A 6,814-nucleotide genomic window follows, 5' to 3' on the forward strand; every position below is an offset into this window, starting at 1 on the left:
AAACATAAAAACAAAGGCATCTTTGCTGATGTCATTCCTCTGGGAACCCCGAGAGATGATTAGGAATTAATTGCGTGTGCCAAATCCAGCCACTGTGTCCTGTGCCAGCAGAGGGACCTTGCTGGTGAGATGCTGGTGGGTGGCTAAGATCACAGAGTCCTGGGTAACTCTGTTGCCTCCCTGCCAACTTTGCTGGTACTTTGGCAGCATAGGACACGGTCTAGTCCAGCCACCCCCGGCAGATCCCTGCTGTCCCTGGGAACAGATAGTGACTATCTGATGGCCATCTATGATTGAGGAAAAGATGTTGTATGTAAAGGGTCAGAGTGATAGCACAGGCTTTCTTTTTCCCTCATTCATTCAAAAAGAAAGCCTGTCTCGAGTACAGGTGTGGGTGGGGTGGGGAGTAGGTAGATCTGGGAAATTGGTGGTGGGAATCCTGCGCTGGTGAAGGGGGGGTGTTCTTTACATGACTGTAATCATACAACTACAATTATATTTGTAATCACTGTGTTTAAATAAAGATAATTAAAAAAATAAATAAAAGAATTTGCCAAAAAAAAAAAAAAAAAGAGTGATAGCACAGCACAGAGGGCACTTGCCTTGCACACACACGACCTGGATTTGATCCCGGGCATCCTGTATGATCCACCAAGCCCACCAGGAATGATGCCTAAACTCAGAGTCAGGATTAGGCCCTGAGCCCTAAGGTGTACCCTTACCTAAAAAGAGCCATGCGGCCAACTTGAGTTCAATCCCCATATGTTTCTCCAAGACTAACAGGAGTAATTTCTGTGTGTAGGAGTAACACCTGAGCGCTACCAGGTGTGGTCCCAAAACAAACAAACAAAAAAAGAGTGCCAGATGAGAGGCCAGAGAGATAACACAGAGGGTAGGTAGGGTATTTGTCTTGCACATGTCTGACCTCGGATTGATCTAGGCATCCCATGTGGTTCCCTGAGCCCACCAGGAGTGACTCCTGAGTGCAGAGCCAGGAGTAAGCCCTGTGAGTATTCCCTCCCCCCCCCCAAGAAAAGAGTGCCAGATGAAATAGTACAGTGGCTAGAGTGCTTGCCTTGCATGTGGCCAACCTGGATTTGATTCTAGCACTCCATAAGGTCCCTTGAGCCTGCCAGGAGGGACCCCTGAGCACAGACCCAGGTGTCACCCCTAAACAAACCCAAAATGATACCAGATGCAGATGGAATGATAGAATTGCATGAGGCACCACCATTTTGCTGCAGCTACGGAAAAGACCTCAGTTTGAGCAGCGGGCTGAAGAGGTGACCCATGCGCTGAATAACTTCTTAGGTCGCCCTAGGCTGGAGGCCAGGCCACTGCCAGTCAGAGGGACCACGCTGAACAACCCTAAGCTTCTTCTTTTTTTTATTTTTAACTTTATTGATTGATTTATTGTTTTTGGGGACACACCCAGCATTGCTCAGGGGTCACTCCTGGCTCTGCACTCAGAAATCTCTCACGGCAAGCTGGGGGACCATATGGGATGCCAGGAATCGAACCGGGTCCCTCCCAGGTCGGCTGCATTGCAAGGCAAACGCCCGACCGCTGTGCTATCTCTGCGGCCCCAACCCTAAAGCTTCTTAAACATTCCCCCTCCATCTAAGCCAACTGGGCACTCACTCCTGGTGTGCACTGCCCAGATGGCCTGATTGAAGGGCCCTGGCATCGGATCTGCAGGACCTGAGCCGCTCTCAAGTCTCTGGGGCCTGAGAGGAAATTCTGATGTGCCAAAAGGGAGCGGTAGGGGGCGCTGTTGGACCCCCACAGGAGATGAAGGGAAGAGGAAGTTTGACAGGACCCTGATTTTAAGGACGCGAGAGTTCAAGGGTTAAGGCACTTGGATCGCACAAGGCCAGTCAAGGTTAGGTCCTGGAACCCTAGATGGTCCCCTGAGCCTCCTAATGGGACCCCAGAGCATTGCTGGGTGTGGTCAAAAACCAGAACAAAGAGCCACAATAGAAGGGAGTGAGGGAGTATAATGATGGACTAGATTCTAGCAATGTGTGAATGTGTGTTTTCTCTTCTTTCCTTCCTTCCTTCCTTTCTTTCTTTTTTTCTTTACTTTCTTTTCCTTCCTTCATTCCTTCCTTTCTTCCCTCCCTGCTTTCCTCCTTTCTTCGATCCTTCCCTCCTTCTTTCCCTTCTCCCTTCCACCTCTCCCTTCTCCCTCTCTTTCTTTCCTCTTCTACGCCCAGCAGATTTCAAGGGATCACTTCTAGAACTGTATACAATGCCAGCATCAAACCAGGGTCAGCCACAGGCAAGGCACAAGTACCTTAGCCCTGTACTCTCTGGCCTGCTCCTGTCCCTTTTCTTAGGTGTGATATGACCCTGTAGGAAGAAATAACCTTATTTTCAAGGATGGAACAATAAACTGGTAGGACACTTTTCTTGCATGTAATCCCAGCTTTGATACCCAGCATCTCATATAGAACCCCCCGCCAAGCTCCACCAGGAGTGATTCCTAAGTGCAGAGTAGGGAGTGAGCCCTGAGGACCATCCAAAAATAGAAACACTCACAATTGGTGTCAGTGCCCTGTATCCCACCACCCTCCTTTCTGTCTCTGTGGATCTGATTCAGCAAGGCACTTCTGGTGAGGGGATCTGGGGTTTGCACAGTGAACAGTTCCCTGAGGATCACCCATATGTGGCCTGTGTCAGAATCTTTCTGGGGTTTTTTTTTGGGGGGGGGGCACATCCAGCAGTGCTCAGGGATTACTCCTGGCTCTGTACTCAGAAATCTCTCCTGGTAGGCTCAGGGAATTATATGGGATGCCTGGATTTGAACCACCATCCATTCTAGATCAGCTGCATGCAAGGGAAATTCCCTACCGCTGTGCTATCTCTCTGGCTCCTCTTTCTGATTTTTGTTTGGCTTATGGGCCACACCCAGTGGCACTCAGGACTGACTCCTGGCTCTGCATTCAGGAATCACTCCTGGAAGGGCTTAGGGCTGACTCCTGACTTTGTGCTCGGGGATCATCCTGATGGGTATCAGGTTTGACTCCTGATCCTATGATCAAGGATCGCTTCTCGGAGGTTCTGAACTGACTCCTGATCTTGAGCTCAGGGATCTCTCCTGGTGGTGCTCAGAACTGATGTCTGATTCTGTGTTAAGGGATCACTCCTGGCGGACTCTTTTTTTTTTTTTTTTCCTGGTGGACTCATGTGGTGATGGAGATAGAACCCAAATACGGGTGCATGCCAGACAAGTGCTTTTCCCCTGGCCCTGCTTTTCCAGTTGTCAGAATTTCCTTTTCAGTGGGAACAATAGTCTGATGTGAATCCTCTGAGCTCTGTATTTCTGTCCTGAGCCAATGACTGCTATATGTTCGGCAGACATGACCCCAGAACTCAGAACTTGGCCATGCACAGGAGTAACATGAAGTGGTTGAGTATGGGTGGTGTTGGGGAGAATTCATCGGGAATCCTCTCCGACTCCTCACCTCTCAGTGATCACAGGCGCATGGGAAGACCCCACCTCAGGCTGTCCCAGCTGTCACCATGCCACCATTTATTCTCTCCCTCTCCCGGTTCCACATACCTCAGGGATCAACTTCCCTGCATGCCCAGGGCAGGATAAGATGCCACAGGAGGAGAGGCTGGTATGCCAAGATACTATAACTTGAACACCTATAAATTGACAAACCTATAACTTGGACACCTAAAAGCAGCTGCCCCAGGTGAATAGTGCAAGTACTGGTGCCTAGGCTGTAGGGCAGGTCCCTGCAGGACACACCTGCTGCCCAACATGGGGCTTGGCACAGTTCTGCCAAGAACTGGAGTTTTGCCCAGTCACAAAGCCCCTTAAACCAGGCTGGGAGTGAGGGAGGCAGGTCTGGCACCAGAAATTAGGTCAGGAACCAACCAGACACCAGACATCACCAACAGAGGTGCTTCTCTGTGGGGCCAGAGTGGGAAGGTACACACACACACTTATAAATTGCACATACACAAACATGTACAAGCACACATACCATACCAGCTACATGTGCACATGATGAATAAGTAGACACGGAGAGAGGCATGTGCTGTCGACATGTCCAGTGCATGCCCAGGCTTGTGAGGGGAAGGGAGGGATGCAGACAGAAGTGTAGGGGGAGGGAGCAGAGAAATGGAAAGAATAAAGCAGTGTGCATGTTGCTGTAGGTTTTACTTTCTACTGTGACCACCATTTTTTTGTTTGTTTGTTTTTGGGCCATACCCGGTGGTGCTCAGGGGTTACTCCTGGCTGTCTGCTCAGAAATAGCTCCTGGCAGGCACGGGGGACCATATGGGATACTGGGATTTGAACCAACTACCTTTGGTCCTGGATCGGGTGCTTGCAAGGCAAACGCCACTGTGCTATCTCTCTGGGCCCATCATTTTCTACTCTTGCCTTTCAAGCAGGAATGAGACAGGTAGGTGGAGGTAAATAGACAGAGGAGACTCTGGGTCCTCTTTGCTTTGCAAACTGGTTTTCCTTGGAAGAAAGAAGCCGGGTGCCTCCGTGTGGTGTTCCTGAGAAGTACATCTTTCCATGGGCCCAGGCTCCGTCTGTGGGTGCCTTGGTTTCCTGCAATTTCCGAGTGGGAGCAGGCATGGGAAGAGCTGACCCGTCTTCTCCCGTGACATAAGGGCAGCCCAAGAGGATCTCTGGGACGCAGAACATTGGCCCATCCTGGCGGGCTTAGCTCAGGGGTTCTAGGCTCTGATCTCTGGAAATCCATTGAGAAAGGCTCCCAGACAAGAACCAGAAAAGGCTGGGACACAGTCCTGCCTGGGACAATGCATTCCCCAAGTCCTGAACCAGCATGATCTGCCGTCAGATTCTCCCTAGCCCACCCTGGGGAACAGTAGATCCCAGGACCCAGCCATGCTGGGGGACAATGGATTTCAGAATCCCTGCTGTGTGTTGGGAGGATCCTGCATGCCTGTCGCCCAGTGGGCTCCAAACTCAAAACTGACCCATGGCAAGGGTTACTCTTCTTGAAAAGTAGCCTCCGGCTGGTCCAATGGCAGTGGTTTATCAAAACTTATTAATGTTAGTATCACAAAAGTTGGTATATAACTCCTCCACTGCTCAATTTGACTGACTTAAAAAAAAAAAAAGTAGCCTCCATGAGCCTGGAGAGATAGCATGGAGGTAAAGCATTTGCTTTGCATGCAGAAGAACGGTGGTTCAAATCCGGCATCCCATATGGAAAAAAAAAAAGAAAAAGAAAAGTAGCTTCCAGAGGCCTAGAGCGATAGTCCAGCAGGGAGGGCACTTGCCTTGCATGAGGCCGACCCAGGTTTGATCCCTAGCAGCCCATGTAGTCCCCCAAGCATAGCCAGGTGTGGGAAAGAAGGAAGGAAAGAAGGAAGGAAGGAAGGAAGGAAGGAAGGAAGGAAGGAAGGAAGGAAGGAAGGAAGGAAGGAAGGAAGGAAGGAAGGAAGGAAGGAAGGAAGGAAGGAAGAAAGGGAGGGAGGGAGGGAGGGAGGAAGGAAGGAAGGAAGGAAGGAAGGAAGGAAGGAAGGAAGGAAGGAAGGAAGGAAGGAAGGAAGGAAGGAAGGGAGGGAGGGAGGGAGGGAGGGAAGGAATGAAGGAAGGTAGGAAGGAAGGAAGGGAGGGAGGGAGGGAGGGAGGGAAGGAATGAAGGAAGGTAGGAAGGAAGGGAAGGAATGAAGGAAGGTAGGAAGGAAGGGAAGGAAGGAAGGTAGGAAGGAAGGGAAGGAAGGAAGATAAAAAGGGAAGGAAAGAAGGAAGGAAGGAAGGAAGGAAGAAAGGAAGGAAGGGAGGGAGGGAGGGAGGGAGGAAGGAAGGAAGGAAGGAAGGAAGGAAGGAAGGAAGGAAGGAAGGAAGGAAGGAAGGGAGGGAGGGAGGGAGGGAGGGAGGGAGGGAAGGAATGAAGGAAGGTAGGAAGGAAGGGAAGGAATGAAGGAAGGTAGGAAGGAAGGGAAGGAAGGAAGGAAGGTAGGAAGGAAGGGAAGGAAGGAAGATAAAAAGGGAAGGAAAGAAGGAAGGAAGGAAGGAAGGAAGGAAGGAAGGAAGGAAGGAAGGAAGGAAGGAAAGAAGGAAGGAAGGAAGGAAGGAAGAAAGGAAGGAAGGAAGGAAGGAAGGAAGGAAGGAAGGAAGGAAGGAAGGAAGGAAGGAAGGAAGGAAGGAAGGAAGAGAATAAAGAAGTGTAGGGTGCAGCCACTCTTCTCCAAGCCCCCAAACCAAATCCATCACTTCCCAAACCTATCCCTTCCATTTTTCCCTTATCCCTGTGTCTGCCCATCTGGTGTGAGCCCTCTACCCCACCCTCAGAGCTGTGATAGGGCAGAGATGCCCAGGCTAGACCAATCAGAGTCTCCCCAAGACTTTTGAACTTTTTTGGGGGGGCACATCCCTTGATGTTCAGGGGTTACTCCTGGTTCTGTGCTTAAGAATAAATAACTCAGGGGGCCGGAGAGATAGCATGGAGGTAAGGCGTTTGCCTTTCATGCTGAAGAATGGTGGTTCGAATCCCAGCATCCCATATGGTCCCCTGTGCCTGCCAGGGGCAATTTCTGAGCATAGAGCCAGGTGTGACCCAAAAACAAAACAAAAACAAACAAAAATAACTCTTGGGGGCCAGAGAGATAACACAGCGGTAGGGCATTTGCCTTGTATGTGAATGACCCAGAAGGGACCTGGGTTTGATTTCTAGCATCTCATATGGTCCCCTGAGCCTGCCATGAGTGATTTCTGAGCGCAGAGCACCTGAGTGCCACCAGGTATGGCCCAAAATCCAGTAGGCTCTCAAGAAGTGAGTTAAGGGACCAGAGTGATAACACAGAGAAGGCGTTT

The sequence above is a fragment of the Suncus etruscus genome, chromosome 5 (genome assembly GCF_024139225.1).
Source record: "Suncus etruscus isolate mSunEtr1 chromosome 5, mSunEtr1.pri.cur, whole genome shotgun sequence".
Taxonomy (NCBI): domain Eukaryota; kingdom Metazoa; phylum Chordata; class Mammalia; order Eulipotyphla; family Soricidae; genus Suncus; species Suncus etruscus.